This window comes from Pezoporus wallicus, unplaced genomic scaffold (assembly GCF_028554395.1).
Source record: "Pezoporus wallicus isolate ANWC-B61680 ecotype Strahan unplaced genomic scaffold, APGP_CSIRO_Pwel_v1 contig_7505, whole genome shotgun sequence".
NCBI lineage: Eukaryota > Metazoa > Chordata > Aves > Psittaciformes > Psittacidae > Pezoporus > Pezoporus wallicus.
The window spans coordinates 2959567-2977598 of record NW_026638908.1 but is presented as its reverse complement, the minus strand read 5'-3'; the positions used below and the strand labels follow the sequence as shown (position 1 = coordinate 2977598).

Genomic DNA, 18032 nt, shown 5'->3' with positions numbered 1-18032 from the left:
ATGGGGTTTTTGTTCTTTGAGTCACAGTTGCTTTAGAGATCTTTAAAACAAACCAAAAGTCAGTTGCTCTTTTTGTTAAATGCCTGGGGAAATTAAACTTTTCCCTGACTACTCCCTCTCCTGTTATGACAAGGGACCTGGTTTGGTTTGGTCACTTTTTCAAAAAGCGACCTACTTATTACTCCTAGTTAATCTTGATTCCACTGAAATCAGTGAGATAATCTCCCTGGGGTTTTAGTGGAAAATTATGGGTTCACGAAACTCATGGAAAAGTTCAGCTCAAAAGGAAAGTTTTTAAGCAAGCTGCAGTTGTCCACAGATGGAGAACTAGAAAGGATCACCTTTATTTCATAGAATCCCCACACATCATTTAGTATTTAACTATTCTAACATCAGAGTCATAAATTTTGTTTTGCTTGAATATCTAAGCAACCACAAATAGATTTGGTGCTATGGTATGGGTTGTTTATGTTTTTTTTAAACAGCTGAAAAAGCATTCTCATTGTAAGAAAAACAATGTGACATCTTCCCCTTCTCTTCTTGAGAACTATTATGTGATTATGTGATTTTGCCTTCATTTTTTGATATTGTAACTTTTTTTCCCAGGTAATGTAGTGGATTTTTCTACTTAGTCAGTGGATGGGTACATTTGACATAGTAGCACTTGGTATACTATTAGTGTATCTGAAAAAAAAAAAAAAAAGAATTAATAAAATTGGCAAAGATGCATTTTTAGGGAGAACAGCACAGATGTTTCACTCAGTGGTATCGAGGTTGTTCCTAGTCAAGTTCCACAGAATGTGATCTTGGACTCATTTATTGTTTTCAATCTGTCATGGATTTAGATTTGTAACGATGAAGTTTGCTGATGCCATGAATGTGGAAGGTAGGATGGAGGAGATTAGAACTGAATACCAAAAAATGTGGTTGAACAGAAATAGGACTGGATTGAAATGCACTGCCATGCACACGGAGCTAATAATAAAAAGTCCTCTGGTATGCTGGAGGTTTATCAGGTGGAAATGTTTTGTAGAAATGGGATGTGATACTCAATCTCTGAATGAATGACCTGCCAGTATGATGCAGCATAAAGGTGGCGAATGCAAACTGAAAATGTACTGCAAAAGATGAATCCATCAGAGACAGCCAAGTACCAGTACCATTACACTAGGCCCTGGTTAAATCTCAGCTACAATACAGTACTGAGTAACTTTGAAAGAAAACGGGTGCAGAGAAGGGTATGGAAGAAAACAGTAGAGGCCCAGTTCTCAGGATTAGACTGAAACTGTTTTCCTGGTAGGAAAATATACATGAAAATTAAGCAGAGAGCAAGGTGATTGAGGTCTATAAATACATCAGTGGATAAATAAAAGAAAGAAGAAAGAGCTCACTAAATGTTAATACTGGAACAAAAAGCATTCTGGATGGACATACACATACGGAGGTGGAAAAAAAAAGGCTTCTAGACATTACAACAAGCAGATTTTGCAGTGGCTTTCCAGATAGATTGCACACGAAGAAAGCTTTTAAGAGATCTTCGTAGATCTAATCTCATCATGAATGGGATTATTTGGCATATGACTGACCTAGGAGAGAAATGGGACACATGACACATGCCCGTTCAATTCTCACCAGAAAGATTCCAGAGACACTGGTGTTTCTAAATTAACCTAAAAGGGTAATATATAGTTCTGTAATGCCTAAATGTATATGAACCCATGTATTAAGTGATTTGCGCCTCTTAGGGGAAAATTGAACAATACCAAATATCAGATTACCAAATTGGACTTGAAAGATTAAGATTAATTTGTACACTATCTTCTAAATATGGCATCTAGAAGGACTATGTACACTTTATAGGATGTCACTTGCAATGAAGGTGCCACTTATCTCTATTTCTGCCAGCTACCTGTATCATGAAATGCAAATTTACTAAGCATGTGATGCTGCTTGGATTTGTTACAAAAAAAAATCTGTTAAATATGGAAGTAAATGTAAACAGTTACATTCACAGGCACCTCCTGAAATACATTATTCAACACATAATTGTATATATTTACAAGAGCCTCCTCCATAAACTCAGAGTCTCAGTTAAAGAAATTCATCTATTTCCATTGTCCAGAGCTTGTTGTAGATTCACAGTTCAAGGAGGAAAACACATCAGCAGGGACAGGGGTGTCGAGATGTGTGTGATGAATTTGCTGTATTCTGCAGGGAAGAGCAGAGGGCCCAGCTCTGCAGCATCTCTCCACTCTGAGATATGTGGATTCAAACAGGCATGTGGCTCAGGCAAAGTTTAGAGCAGCAGCCTGCAGGGCGGCTTCAACAGAACTGGTAAACATAGAAAACTGCTGGTTACAGAAATGATGAAAAATACAGGATCCTTGACTTTTTTCCCACAGGCCTGACCTTAACTAGGGTGGTTTTGGATGAATCCAAATGAATCGGATGATTGTCTATCTTAGTCTAGCAAAGCAATTCCTGGCCAACAAGATCCTAGCCAACACGCGCTTGGTGATTTTTACAAAACTGTCCACAGATAGAATTCCTCACCTGTCAGTTTTAGCAGAGGAAAAGGAGACTCCCTATTGTATATCAGTCAGTCCTTGTTAAGCTAAAGGGTTTTGGGTTTCAAGTTCAGTGGAAAATGAATATGAAAATAACTGTAACACTATGTCCTGTTGAAATTCTCTGAAGACATAATTTAGCAAAGGAAGTTTCTTGTCAACAGTAAACTAAGAAATGGTCATATTTCACTTTTTCTTCAACACATTTTCCGAATCAGGAAACAAGAAGGTTATCCTGACATTGCTGTTGTTAGAAAACTTGGAGAGAGAAGCAAAGGATTCCAGCCCCCAGCAATTCCACATTATTTCCCTCTCCTCTAGATCTGCTTGGATCCTTTCTCCCCCTATATGTGCTCAGAATAATGAGATGACAGTACCAAAAGCGAAGTGGGTTGACGACTTCAAAGCTGGAAGTTTTCCAGAAGCTTCTAGACGATACACAAAATTTTCCAGTTTTGCACCATAATGTTCATCAAACTTTTAAGGAGCAGATTTTTCTAATATTTATAGTTTCTCTGTGCTTGAAGAACTAATACTCAGTTATGGCCCAAGTCTAAAACATAGGTGGGTTCCAGTTTAGTTCACCGATGGCTTGTGAAGTTATTTTTTGTTTCTTCAGGAACTCTCCTCAACAGTGCACAGGATGACTATCTCTGGTGACAAAGTGGAATGTATCTTATAACAGTGCTCTCATCTCTTTTCTCTTTACCTATTCTTTTTAATTTCTATAACATATGCAGTAAAAGAAGTTTCAGTGTGCATTTCAATGAATATTTAATTCTTAAACCGTTTGAATGGTGACATGAAGAGTGGGAATACTATCCCCTTGCATTGCTGGGAAGCTCCAGCAGTAAACTGGAAAAACCATCAAAAGGGGCCTGTTTGCATGCTTCACAAGTTATGAGTATTTTATTTTTGGATGCCCTACTTAAAAGCCTGGGTGTCATTTGTAGAAGTGCTCAACTCTCAGCTGAAGTGAGCACACAACAGCCTTTCAAAAAGTAAAATATTAATTCCTAGATTATTTACATTTACAGACAAAATTGCTTTAATTTGTTATGTCTCAGTTCTCTACATAATGGGAATGGTGGAAGCGCTGTGAAAGTAAATTAATATTCATTTGTGAGGTATGCAGATGCCATATTGACTGGTATCAGAGAAAATCCTCTGCCTCTCAAGAGGCAATTAATATTTTTTTCAGTAGAGTTTGAATAAATTGGTAAAAAAATAAAACAAAACATTACACAGCTACATAGTCATTGAGTAGATCCAGTGACCAAATAACTCTGTACTTACCCATTGATCTTCCATTAAAATTAATGTTGTTTTTTTGCATAGAATTTTATGTCTTCCTCAAGTGAGTCACGAATGGACATTTGAGTTTGATTCTAACCCTAGTATCTTTGGAGGTTTGCTAGTGTTGATTTTTGTTTTTTTTTTTTCCAAAAGGAAAGTCTTTCTTTAGCATGCTAGTCATATTTCACTACAATTTTAAATAAGCTGCCTGTCAGCCTATTATGGTTTACCATGTTTTACTGTATATTTAGAAAGAGTTGTCAAAACTCTTAAGTGCTGCAGATAAGCCTGCAGAGCAGAGCTTCAACAAAACAAAGGAGATGGTATAAATTCTGAAATATATAAAGGTTATAGTACCTTTGTTGCTTTGTGTATCTATGATTTGAATTGATTTTTCTGGCATGAAAACAATGGGGGGAAGGGACTTCAGATGTAATGCTCTGTAGAAAGCAGAAAAGTCAATAATATTCAGACAGCTCAAAAATATAGTACTTACTGATTCAGTGAAGCACGTTTTTAGTGGGTTATGATGGCAAGTTCCAATGTAATAGAAGTATATTGGTTAGATCTCTAAAAAAGGTACCTATTCTTGTAATATATGAATTTACATAATCACGTAAGACCCTTAACCTTAACTTTTTATGAAGTTCTTAAAGAGCACCTTTTGTTTTCTTTTTTCTCCAAAAAATGAGGCAACTTCTGGTAAATAATAAAACGTTGGGTTATAAAACACTTCACATGGAACAGAACGCAAGTTTGAAAAATTGGGATAGAATTGCACAAAACATACCTTTACGACAGACCAGATGTTTAGCAAATAACACTCTATTCCAATTTATTCTATCGCCAGAACTATTACTGAAACTTGAATTTTAATTTGAAAATGCAGGCAGAATTTTTCCTGTTACCATTAGCTACATTTAACAACTGAAACCATGATCTATGTGTGGCAGCATGCTCATCTCCCCCAGCCCCCTCCTCAATGTGACCTTTATTTCCCATAAACCTGCTCAAGGGATAATCACCAGCAGAGGTGGTAATGGATGCATCTGGTCATGATGGCTGCATCCCACTCAAAATGGATTCAGGGGAAACAGGTAACAAGACAGCAGCCAAGGGCTAATATGAGCAATGTGCACCCCTTTCAACTGTACTGCTGGTGAAGTTCTGACTCCAGCCAAGTTTAGAAAAAAAAATAACTCTGAAGTTGGTATGCAAATGTGACTATGAGTCAATCATCTTATTCCATAAATAGTGGACAGCCCAGGGTACCCTGAGATCTCATGCACAGCAGGAGGCTGCACAATGTGATCTCCCCTTGAGTAGGGATGCCTTTCAAGGCTACTCTTCAAGGCTGAGAGACAACTTGCTGCAATAGATTCTTGGTAAGTGATTAACAGCATGCAAAACTTTGACATTTTAGCTAAGTGATGTAAAGGCTCAGTTACACATATACAATCCTTTAGAAAGAAACCACTGACCAAGCCTGGAACTAAGTCTGGACCAGCTGCATATAGACTGCTCTCTGAGGAGGAGTTTAGAAAGCAAGGGGGTCCTTTCTGAACCTCATGACTTAAAAAGAAGGGCCTCCCTGACAGTTTTGCCTAACCCCGTCCTCTATGCAGTAAACACTCAAATGTACCTCACCACTGAATCTTATTAAATCACTGTCACATTTCCTATCAAAATTTGTTGAATTGCTGTTTTGTATTAATAAACATATTGCTGCTTCTCTCTTACAAGTGAAGTGCATCACTCCATTTGTGACATGAAGAGTGCCAAAATGGCATGGGTTTTAATGGTCAGCTGTTGGCTTGCGAACTGAATTTCATATTTTGTCAAAACACCATGTTTCAAGCTATCATCTCAGTTCCTTACCATTATATAAGGAACAGTAACCAAGTAGCCATCCTACACCAATCAGTGGTATATACGCTTTACTCTGCTCTTGTGACCTCACTTGCAGCATTGTGTGCAGTTCTGGTGTCCTCAACGTAAAAAGGGCATGGAACTGTTGGAACGAGTCCGGAGGAGGGCCACGAGGATGATCAGGGGCTGGAACACCTCCCGTATGAAGACAGGCTGAGAAAGTTGGGGCTGTTCAGCCTGGAGAAGAGAAGGCTGCGTGGAGACCTCATAGCAGCCTTCCAGTATCTGAAGGGGGCCTATAGGGGTGCTGGGGAGGGACTCATCATTTGGGACTGTAGTGACAGGACAAGGGGTAACGGGTTCAAACTTAAATAGGGGAAGTTTAGATTGGATATAAGGAAGAAGTTCTTTACTGTGAGGGTGGTGAGCCACTGGAATGGGTTGTCCGAGGAAGTTATGAATGCTCCATCCCTGGCGGTGCTCAAGTCCAGGCTGGACAGAGCCTTGGGTGACATGGTTTAGTGTGAAGGGTCCCTGCCCATGGCAGAGGGGTTGGAACTAGATGATCTTAAGGTCCTTTCCAACCCTAACTATTCTATGATTCTATAATGTCACTGTCTTGATCATTTTGACCTTCTTAGAAAACCCTCTTGTGTATCAAAAAGCTCACTTGGTTTAAAGGGGTCAATGAGATTACAAACCAATGCAGTTATGCAACATGTAATAAAGGAACAAAGGCTGGGCATTTAAATGTTACTATTCTTATATATTGCTGCTAGATTTGGCTTTTTTTTTGCAGAGAACAATGGGTTTTGTTTATTATTTTATTATCAGAATATGTTTGCAATAAATGATACATGCTTCTTCAAGTTACAGTACTGAAAATGAATACAATAAAGCTTTTGGGTGATATGCTTTATAGTAAAAAAAAAAAAAAAAATTTTAAAGAACAGAGGGCTCACCTTTGTATTTCCTTAAAGTAACGGTTTAACGGTTACCAAATAACAGCTATTTTTGTACCACGTGAAAAGCGGGAAGCTTGGATAGCCGGGAACTTCACAGTTTTGTATCAGCTAATATCAATGTGATTATCCTATGCAACATATGCAAAGAGGAACCAGTGTATGATGTCTTATACCTCTCTCATATGACAGCAGGTAACTCTTAAGTAAGGGGAAAACACTTTGGACTTAGTGAGGAAAACACAGTGAAAAAGTGGCCAGCTAAAATTTACGTACTTTAAATACTTAACAGGCTACCTACAGCAGCAATAAGCACTCATTCATTTTTTTTAGGTATTAATGATTAGTCTTGCCACAACACTTTGAAACATAGCCTAAATTTAACACTATGCAGTATAGATTTACATCTCTTTCCCATCCCAAATGTTTGCTCTTTATAGCTGGCAGTCTCATTCACTCAAAACATTATGTTAATGTATTAGTCACTTCTTGATTTTGTTACTGATCTCAATGAAAATGGGATCAAGACTTCATTTTCTCAGATTAAAACCATAAAATAGCCATGAAGACTCTTGGGCCTTTATTTCTTCAGGCTAAGACATCATAATGCCAGCTAAGTCTGAGGAGTTGGCTAGGCTGAGAAAAAAACAAACAAACAAACCCTAATACCTTCCTCCTTGTGGTAAACAAATCATGATCCTCTAGGAAATGGGTGAGTTGCATGAACTTAGATTTTTTAACTTTTCCCAGATTTTCATGTTTGGTTATTTTTTTGAGGAGGACTTTTCCTAACCCACAGAGGATTCAGAATCAATGCATGGAGATCCTTAAAGGATGCATTATCCCACGCTCCTCTTCCCCTAATGAGCAATGGGATGCCTTTACAGCACAGCCTGACCATAAGAAAGGACATGAAGTTCTTTCATGTTGCATACTTCATGTGAGATGGCATTTGTCTCCAGGACTGGTTTCCCCCATGGCATACCAGTTTTTTGTATCCACTATTGTCACCCAGCTATGCCTACTTCACATCCTCATCACCTTTCCCATTCCTTTCTCCCAAATCCTCATGGGATCAGTTGTCCTTTTGCACATGTTCTCTTCCACTCCCAGACCAGACAGCTCAATTTAGCAGTGACAAACTCAACTTCTCTGGATGCAGTCTTCCCAAAACAAGTATTGCACATGGCGGTTAGGACCACAGCCTAAAGTTAAAATGTCCTTCACTGAAGAAAACCCATAAAACGTCGTATTACCATTTTTCCACACACGTATTTCCATTAACTAAGTAGCTTTTGTGAAGAATAAGGTGGAAGGTATAGCTTTCATATTCTTTCTGTATCTGATTCTGTGACTTCTCCAAGTGGTAGCATATTTTTATAGCACTCAGCAGGGGGCTGAGAGCTGTGTTTTTAGCTTTGCTTCTTTTCTATACTCATCTTTTAAATAATTTTGTAGTATGTTATTAATGGGTGTGTGTATATATATAATGTACATGTGCACACACATTTATGTCTAAATACATAAATTCAGAGAGAATGTATTTGAATTAAAGGCTATATATGTGTGTGAACATCTATAACATACATGGAAAGGAAAAAAGAGTATTTTCATACTCTGATTTTGCTGGTGTTTACCAGGTTTCTCTCTGTAAGACAACTGGAACTAAAATTCTGGATGGCATAGAGTCTAAAAAATATTCAGTTTAACAGTGAAGGTAAAATTATCCAAAATCCTTGTTACAACGTAAGAATTTTTCACATACTGCTGTCCACCTCTGTACATATTATGTATAGCACTTTATTTTCACCTCATAAAATGAACACAAAGTAGCATACCCCCCCACAGTATATGTCATTTTTGAGGATACCCTTTTTAATTGCGACATAGGAGAGTTTACTGTGAAAATAAAATGGCTTGTCTTTAAATTTAAGAATTTGATTGTGTGCTTTTGTTGCCTGACAGCAATGAGCTAAAGAGGTAAATGGATCACAGATCTGGCAAACAGCCACGCTACTGCTGGGTCGATACGTTTAACTGTGTAATCTGGGTTAGGGTTTGGTGCTGTTTTTTTTCTTTTTTAGTCAGGGCATGAACTGTTGGTAAATAAAAATTAGATTGTATCCAATCTTGTTTTCCTAAAACAAAACTACTTATCAGTGATCTCGATTTCCGCAGCGGCAGGAGGGACCGAAAGCAGGCACCGGCCCCCCACGCTCCCAGGCGCCGTCTGAGCCCCCGCACTCGGTGCTGAGCTGCGCTGCCGCGCTGCCCTCCGCCGCCGTCGGCGCAATTTGCGAGGGGTTACGGCGCGCCCGCTTGGCAGGGTGGAGAGCAACTGCGCGGCACACCGCGGGACTGCGCGTGTGTCTCCCACATACCGAGGCTCGGGGCCGCCGTCGCCGGGCACTACGTGGCTGCCCCCGGAGGGGTGCAGCAATGTGCGCTCCCTCCCTCCCAGGGCTGCCAAACCCCGAGGGCCCAACCCCGCGGGAGCGCGCTCAGGACTACTCTACCTCCCTACCTGCCCCCCCCCCACTCCCCGCCAAACTTCACTTACAACTCAGAAACCACCACCTGGAGCCACCCCGTCCAGCAAGGGGGAGGTGGGAGGGGAGAGAAGTTAGGGGTTTTCTTTGGGGTTTTTGAGAGACCCAGATTGAGAAATCGAGAGAGAGAACTACCGCCAGGAAGGGAAAGCCACACCAAGTGTGTAGCTCCCTCTCCCATCTTGCATGTTTCTTGGCTACGCTGTCGGAGACAGCAGCGTTATAATGCAAATCACAAAGCAAGCAACTTTCATTGCTGTTGCGGCTATTTTTGATTTCTCTCCCGAGAACGTTGGGTTTTTTTTTTTTTTTGGTTGTGTGCTGGTTTTTTTTTTGGTTAGTTTTTTTTTGTGTGTGTGCTTGTTGCCTTTTTTTTTTTTTTCGTTTCCGTATGATTCTTATAATTATGCCTTCCCTCCCTTCTTTGCGTGCTCCCCCGCCTTTCCTTCTCCCCCCAGAAACCAGGCAGTGATGATGCACTGTTCCCGCTCCTCTCCAGCGGATCATTCCGCTGGTGCAGAAGGTGAGCCGAGCGGGGAAAGCAGCATGAAACGATTCTGCCCCGCTGCCCGGCGGAGACGGCTCCTCCCCACTTCTTCTTCCTTCCTCCTCCGCCGCTCCTGAAGCCCGCCGGCGCCTCTCAGGGACAACAGGGTTCCCTCTCTTGCCCCTTGATTAACCCTTGCTGCCGTGTCCTGGACCCGGCGCTACTGGGGGAGCCCTGCCGCTGCCGGCTGAGGGCCCTGCTCTGACCTCGGCCGCTGGGAAAGCTGGGCGACAGCACCTGCCCGCGCTGCCTGCCTTAGCGGGCTGGGAGGGAAGAAGGGAGGGATGGAAGGAGGGAAGGAAGGAAAGAGGGAGGCTCCTCCGGGCGCGGGGAGAGGCTCCAGCTCTAGGCTGGGCGCTACCGGCAGCGGCAGCTGCTGCCGTGCTGCGCAGCGGGCGGTGGAGGCTCCCGGCGCGGAGCTCAAACCCCCGACTTTGGGGCGGGGGGCTCAAACCTCGGCCGAGAAGTAGAGACAAGAGTTTTGCTGGTTTTCCCTTTTCTTTCTTGGCGATTGGGCTTTTTTATTATCGTTATATTTAATCCCTCCTCCCGCTCTCCCCTCCTCCCCGCCCGCGGTGCGTGTGCCACCGGGGAGGATGCGCGCCTTCCCCAGCCCCTTACCCGGCAGCTCCCGCCGCGGCGGAGGGGCGCGGGGGGCAGCGGGAGGCAGCGGGGGACCGAGGGGCCGGGGCCGCGCTGGGCCTCACTGGGCCGCGCCGCGCAAGCTGCGCCTCTGAGCTCCCCCGCCGCCTCCCGCTGCCCCTCCATGCCTAAGTCTCCGCTCGCTTGTGTCCAGCGACGCGCACACACGCGCGGAGGCACTCACTGACTCGCAGCACTCTGCCGAGCTGCCCAGGCTGCCGAGCCGATCCGCGCAGCCAGCCAGGAACATCCCCCACCCCACTCTGTCCCTCCCTCCTTCCTCCTCCTCCTCCTCCCTCGCTCCCGCCCGCCGCTCTGAAGGATGCCCGGTAAGTACCGACGAGTACCGGCACCTCTACCGGTGCGTGATCTGACGGGTTAGGGACCGTTTTATAATGGTGCCTCCCGCCGGGGGGGGGGGGGTGTGGGGGGGGTGGTGTTGAGAGAGGGGAAGGGAGGTGACAGCGATCCGAGGCAGGAGGCGGTGGGGCTCGCCGGGTGCTCCTCAGAAGGACTTTCAGCTGCGCGGCCGGGGCTTGGATGTGGGCTCTGAGGAACGGGGTCCGCGCACCGCAGAGGGCACCGGCCGGGGCTGGGGCGCTCTGCCTGCGCTGCGGGCTGCTGCCTGCAGCACCGCGGTGAGTACGGTGCTCCGTGCCGCGCCGGGGTCCCCTGGGGGCGGGAAAGGTGTGGAGGGTGCCCTGCCGTGCTGAGGGCTCCGTTCCCGGAGGCTCCGCTCTGCGCCTCGCTGAGGACGGGACGCGAAGGGCACGCTGCCCCCGGAGCGCTCCGTGGACGGTGCCCCGCTTTCTCCCCGCCTCGGTTTCAGCGATGTCTCGGGGGACTGCCAACGGGGTCGGTGTTTCGGGAGCCGCGGTGCCGCCGTCCGGGCAGACAAGCTCCGCTGGGGGTCTCACCTGCGGAGGGGAGCACCCAGGTGCTGGGGCAGCGGAGCCTCGGCCGGTGCCAGGCAGCGCGGATAGGAGGTGCAGGCTGCTCTCCTTCCCGGCTGCTCCACCCGTGCTCCTCAAAACGCTCGTCCCTTAGGGAAAGCTTAATGTTTGCAGAATGTTTGCTATCGGTGCGCTTAGCTTCGGTTTGCACACGGGTAACTCCGCTCTGGCTGGGGTTCAGCTGCGGCTACCAAATGCCAGGGACTCCGGGCAAGGAGCTTTTTGCTCTCCTAGACTGTCTGGTGCAATTTGTGGGGTACGTATATAAAAGCTGACTACTGCTGGAGATTTTGAAGTGCATTTTGATAAATCATTTAAATATTATTTTTCTTACTTTGAGAATTTCTGCTTTGACAATAGTATCTTTTCTTAGTGTTTTGGAACTTGGGTATGGTAACTCTCCATTAAAATCAATGGCAAAACTCCCAATGGAGTTCAGAGGAAGAAGGTCCTGGCCAATACAGAGTGAAAGGGACTGGGCGGAAGGCTGAGAGATGGCAAAGTTATAGAGCTGTATAAAAGAAACTTCATTTTTTAAACCCCAGATTTTTAACCAAAGAGATTTAGCTGCACTGTGTCAGAAACATCTGGATTTTCATGCCCACTTTGCAGTGAAGAAATAGAAGAGTGATTTCTTGTCATGTTTCAAGATGGACTGAAATCCATTGTTTTACCTACAGATGCTATAAACTATTGTTAGATTAGTACCTTGCAGTTTTCCAGTGATATATATATATACATATTTTCACTAAAAAGTTAGAGGCAGAGGAAGACAACTGGATGGGCTCCCACTGACTTCAATGGCCTGTGGATCTGGCCCAGAAATGCTCAACAGAGAAGTAAGAAGAGAAATGTAGTACAGTTTGTAAGGAAAGGTGTTGCATAAGCATTTAACTCATGAACAGCCTCCCTCAAGGGAGGAGAAAAATTTAAATGTACATTAATTTTTTATCTTGTTTTTAAGAACTCTTTCACAGCACAGAAACAAATAAGAAAAAATACTTCTGATTAATAATTAAAAGGCCCATATTCATATGGACTGCAAAGCAGATTTTATGCAAAAAAAATCCATTAGCAGATGGAAGTTCTAGTTCACAGAACATCCTCTTTTCAGTGCAGTGTTTAGATTGGGAGCAGGCAGATATATAACGAAACACCAAATAAAAATATCGATATTCAAATGGCAAAAGCTAGCCTCATTCCTGTAACCTGACTAACCGCTTTCAATCGCTTGGAATGCCTTAAAAATGAAAGTATGAAGACAATCTTTTATTTATCTTTTTTTTTTCTCTTTCAATTCTGAGTGTTAAAAGAACCCCCGAAATGCTGCATGTTGTCAACAACTTGTCAAGCATCAGAATTATGCCCATAGACCATGAAGAATGTGACTATTACATTCATAAGTGTGGTGGGTGATCCTGACTGGACACCAGATGCCCGCCAAAGCTGCTCTGTCACTCCCCTCCTTCACTGGGCAGGGGAGATAGAATATTACCAAAGGCTCACGGGTCAAGGTAAGGACAGAGGGAGATCACTCACCAGGTACTGACATGGGCCAAATAGACTTGACCTGGGAAACTTAGTTTAATTATTACAAATCAAATCAGAGTAGGATAATGAGAAATAAAACCAAACCTTAAAACACCTTCCCCCCACCTTTTTTCCTAGGCTCAACTTCATTCCCAGTTTCTCTGCCTCCTCTCCTGCAGCTGCGCAAAGGGATGGGGAATGGGACTTGGGATCAGTTCATCACACGTTGTCTCTGCTGCTCCTTCCTCCTCATGGGGAGGACTCCTCACACTCCTCCCCTGCTCCAGCATGGGGTCCCTCTCATGGAAGACAGTCCTTCAAGGACTTCTCCAATGTGAGTCCTTCCCACAGGCTGCTGTTCTTCAGGAACTGCTCCAGTGTAGGTCCCTCCCATGGGGTGCAGCCTCTCAGGAACAGGCTGCCCCAGTGTGGGTCCCTTCCATGAGTGCAGTCCTTCAGGAACAGACTGCTCCAGCCTGGGTTCCCATGAGGGGTCACAAGTCCTGCAGCAAACCTGCTCCAGCATGGGCTCCTCTCTCCAAGGGGCCACAACTCCTGCCAGGAACCTGCTCCAGCATGGGCTTCCCACATGGTCACAGCCTCCCATTGTGGGGTCCTCCATGGTCTGCAGGTGGAGACCTGCTCCATCATGGATCTCCATGGGCTGCAGGAGCACAGCTGCCTCACCATGGTCTGCACCAAAGACTGCAGAGGAATCTCTGCTCTGGTGCCTCATTGTCATGGTTTAAACCACTAGGGCACCTCCTGCTCTCCTTCTGTACTGACTTTGGAGTCTGCAGAGATGTTTCCCTTCTGTATTTTCACTCCTCTATTCCAGCTGTTGTTGAGCAGCAGTTTTTCCTCTTCTTAAGTATGTTATCCCCTAGGTGCTACCACCATCTCTGATGGGCTTGGTTTTGAGCAGCAGTGAGTCTGTCTTGGAGCCACCTGGCATTGGCTCTGTCAGACATGGGTGAAGCTTCTAGCAGCTTCTCACAGAAGGCACTTCATTAGCCCCCTACTCCCAAAACCTTGCCACGCAAACCCAATACATTAAGAAAAATAACCTGTCTTAGTTATGGTCAAATAATAATGTTCCTTTCTAAGCATAAGTTTGTGTTAATAGGCAAGTATAAAAAAAGTTTGAGAAGTTGCATCTCTTGTTCATTGTTATTTGTAGGCTTCTGCTAGAATTGCCATTGAATTAAACTGAACATGCCACTGATACTTAAATGTGAACAGATTAAGATGTTCATGTTACAATGGAAAAAACCCTGTAAAATGGACTAATGCTTCACTGATTATCTCTTTTCCCTTGCAACTACATCAGGAAGATAGAAACCTCCTTCTTAAAATGTCATATTACAAGTTCCTTTCTAAGTTACCTGTTCAGATGTTTCTTTTATCACGTTCCATCTATGGAGGGGAAGGGTGCATATTTTATGAGACATTGCATGGAGAAAACGTTTCTTTGAGCTGCTTTGTTGCTTCATGTATTCTTCATTTATTCTTCATTTTATCTGCTGTTTACTGATAAGTTGCAATGCTATATTGTTAGGGTTTTTTTCGGGGGGGTTGGTGATAATACTTCAATACCAAGTCAAATGTTAAAAATATGGTGATATTTCCATATTAAGAAGTTTGGACTGGATTTGTTTGGGTTTTTTGGTTTGGTTTTGTGGCATTTTTCTGGGAGTGCTGATGGTTTTTTTGAAGGTCCAAAGCAATGCTTAATCCTCTTTGCTTGCTTGGATGGAAAGAGTCAGCAGTTCTAAAATTGAGGACATACATTTGCGTTAATCTTCAGTTTTGTCCTGAGAGCCATCATCTGAAATTCTATATTCTTTTCATTTTTTGTTCCAATACTTACTATTCATATGTACATATAGAAATACAGCCAGATGCTGTTGTGGACAGCATGTCCAAATAGAAAGTTATTTTTTTTTAGGCTTACCTGTAACTGAAGAGTAGATAAGCTTTGAGTGTTTAAAACAGGGTTGAAAGAAGCCAGAAAATGAAGTACTGGGAATCTCCAGGACATGGTTCTGCATATGCATTAGTCACTTTTAGCATCTTTATAAACCCTGTTCTGTTTTTAGGACTAAGTGCTGTTCATCTTTATTCAGATGTATCTTTTTCTAGTCTGTATTTGCTGTCCTTTGCCTGGCCTGACTGAAACATGTTTATACGATTGTATTGTTATGGTTGTTAAGTCAATGGTAGCAAGCGTTTACAGGTCTCATAGCATTTGAATCTGGGAAGCAATATTAGTGGGATTATTGAAAGTCACCTGAATTTTGCAATTATTACACCTTTAAAACTTTTTCAAAATAAATTTGATTGTTTGTTAGTCCTAGAACATATTTGTCAGATTATTTGTTTAGGACTATAGTCTTCTATCGAGCAATTTAAGAACAAAAGCCTCCACTGTAGCTCAAATCAATCAAAATATTGCTTTTAGGTTATACGTTGTACATATGGAACCTGGCATGTAAAGCAGATGGTATGTAAAATTATGCATAACATGTCTGGAAAGCCATACAATATCTAAATGCAGTGCAACAGAACAAGGAAAGAGTGTCACATGCAACTTAAAATATAAATTACTGGCCTATGTCTAGCCTCAAGTGTATTTTGTTTTCACATGTGTGTGTGTGCATGTTCAATTTTCTTTTACTTTTATCAGGATATTTCCTTCATATGATCTTCCCCAGAAAAGCATGCAGATTAAAATGATATGCTACTGGCTAAATGAAATAAAGATGGATATACAAGAAAAACTAGTTGAGTTTAGTTTGGATTCAGAATACAAATGCTTGGAAATTAAAAAAATAATCAAGAACAGAAGTTTTAATTTTTAGGGAAAACACCCAGACACCATTTGCCACCAAAATTGTGTTTTTCTTTATTATTTATGCACTTAGTTTGCCCAACCCAGCAATAGGACTTAATAGTACTCCTGTTCTGTTGCATAAATACTGCATTAGCTCCACACACCCTCTCTCAAGTATTACAAGTCTGTAAGCACAAAATTTCTTCCTGAACAAACAAGCATTACTGTGCATTGTTAACACAATCAGATGAAATGGTAATTGCAGAAAGATTCACATCAGCAAAGCTGTTAAATAAATATTAATCTTTAAGCATGTGCTGACCTGAAAGGGACCTAATCACATGTTTTGTTGAACAAAGATGCTTTTGTGATCAATGACCATGAAAAGTAATAATTTTCCCAAGTTTATTCAAGTGCCTAAATCTGTGGTTATGAAATATTGTAAGCATCAGACAACCTTAATTTTTAACTGTCAGGGGAAAAGCTTTAACTATTTCTACTTTTTTTCAATTTATTTTTTTTAAATACTTCAGAAATACTGCAAGCTATTAACTGTTTTAGAAAGAGTTGCACAGCTGTACTCTTTAATACTTCTAGTTGAAATGAACTTTTGTAGATAAGATGTGAAGAATGAAGTTTATCATGAAGGACTACCAGAAAGTCAACTCTAGATATGGCATCAGGAACTGATACTGCGTAAGGTAGACTTTAATAGCCGATTTTGTAAGATCCAGCCATTTTTTAAGGAGGCAAATCAAAGGCATGCCTCCATGTTTAAACTATTGAATAACCCCAAATATTTTTTAAGGCTTTTAAAGGTACCTAAGTTGACACAGAATATTTCACACTACAAAAAAATAATTCTAATTGCTGTACTTTTTGTGCACTATCACTCTTAGTCTTTATGCATCCTACTGCTTGCAACAGTATTGCTTTAGAAAATATAGCTCTCTGTCTAGGGGATTAAAGTAACACATTTGTCCTGATATATGTTACAGAACAGTATCTATCAATCCGTTTCTCTTTTGGAGATGAAAGAACTTTTATCCATTCAAATCACTGTAATACAATCTTGTATCATAACGGCTTGAACAATCTTGACTGCACACAGTTGCTGGAGTCTCCAAAGGGCTGTCATAAATAAAACTATTAGACTGTATTATAACAGACACATATTCAGAGTCTACCAGGGGATGACAGGTTTTTATATTATAGCACAAATCGCTAAAAAATCTCTGTGAATACAAAAAAATTACTGGTAGAAGGACTTTATGAACAAATTTATAATCAATATAGATATGTTTTTTTTTCCTTAAAAGTATGTAAAGGAAATATTAATATTAATGGATTAATCCTATGTAGAGTTAAGTGGAAACTGAGCCAATGAATAAGGGATTTGTCCTCTACAACAGGTACTTAAGCTTACTCATCAGCATGTAAACTTTCTGCACTAACTGATGGACATTCAACCTACATCAAAACCTCCCTTTGCAACCTGGCATTTCTCCTATGATGACAGCACTAGAAAACTGGCATCTCATGGGAGACAAGTCAGTTTACATCAGTGGAAATGGATTTACACTGCATCCTGGATTCTGTGCAGACAGGTTTGTTTTTATTTTTTCTCTTACCAGGTACTACTCTAGAAGGTAGTATGCGAGGCATACAGACACAACTGAGTTTAGCCAATCCCTAAATGAACCTAGAAAGAAAGTTGGAAATGGTGGAGACATGGCAAATTGAAGTAAAAATGTGTAAGAATGTGCTTTGTTGTTTTTTCTTTAAGAGGAGAAAATACATACTCTTCGGTGAAAGATCCTTAAGACAGAAGTAAAACATAAAAATGAATGAAATTGAGGTTCAAACCAGAATTACTAAAGTTGAGTTAATTAATGTATTCTGGCCATGGGAAAAGTACTAAAGCTGATGTACTGATAGGATGGGAGCTTCAAAAGAAGACAAAAGCCAGAAAATAACCATTTTCCATGTTAGAAATCCAGATGGCCCTAGCAGATTTTGTGTGTGTTTGTGTACACATTTGTCTGTCTGTATACATGTGCACACACATACATATATCTCTTTTTCCTTTTAATATTGAAATCTGTATAATGCCCTACTTTGTTACTGCCTGGTTTCCTCACCCCAGCAGGGATTTGCTGATTGTTCTTCCTTTCTGACCATGAAGCCACTGAGGAAGATATGACAGCACAATAAATAGCTGAGTGGTTAAACTGTTTCCTGAAGGTAAAACAGCAGGGTCCAATGGTTCTCCTGCAGAATGTTT

At 42.1% G+C, this 18032-nt stretch overlaps 1 protein-coding gene across 3 annotated transcripts in view; it reads left to right on the top strand.

Moving 5' to 3' along the window:
* Positions 1 to 10680: 10680 nt before the first annotated feature.
* Positions 10681 to 18032, top strand: part of HS3ST5 (heparan sulfate-glucosamine 3-sulfotransferase 5) — a 203575-nt gene continuing 196223 nt past the window's right edge. For 2 of the 3 annotated variants that reach the window (XM_057413200.1, XM_057413202.1), the window contains exon 1: positions 10887 to 11070. The gene's annotated coding sequence lies outside the window, so the exon portion shown is untranslated. Of the gene's footprint in view, positions 10762 to 10886; positions 11071 to 18032 lie in introns of those variants that run through there. The other variant, XM_057413203.1, reaches the window with a different exon arrangement.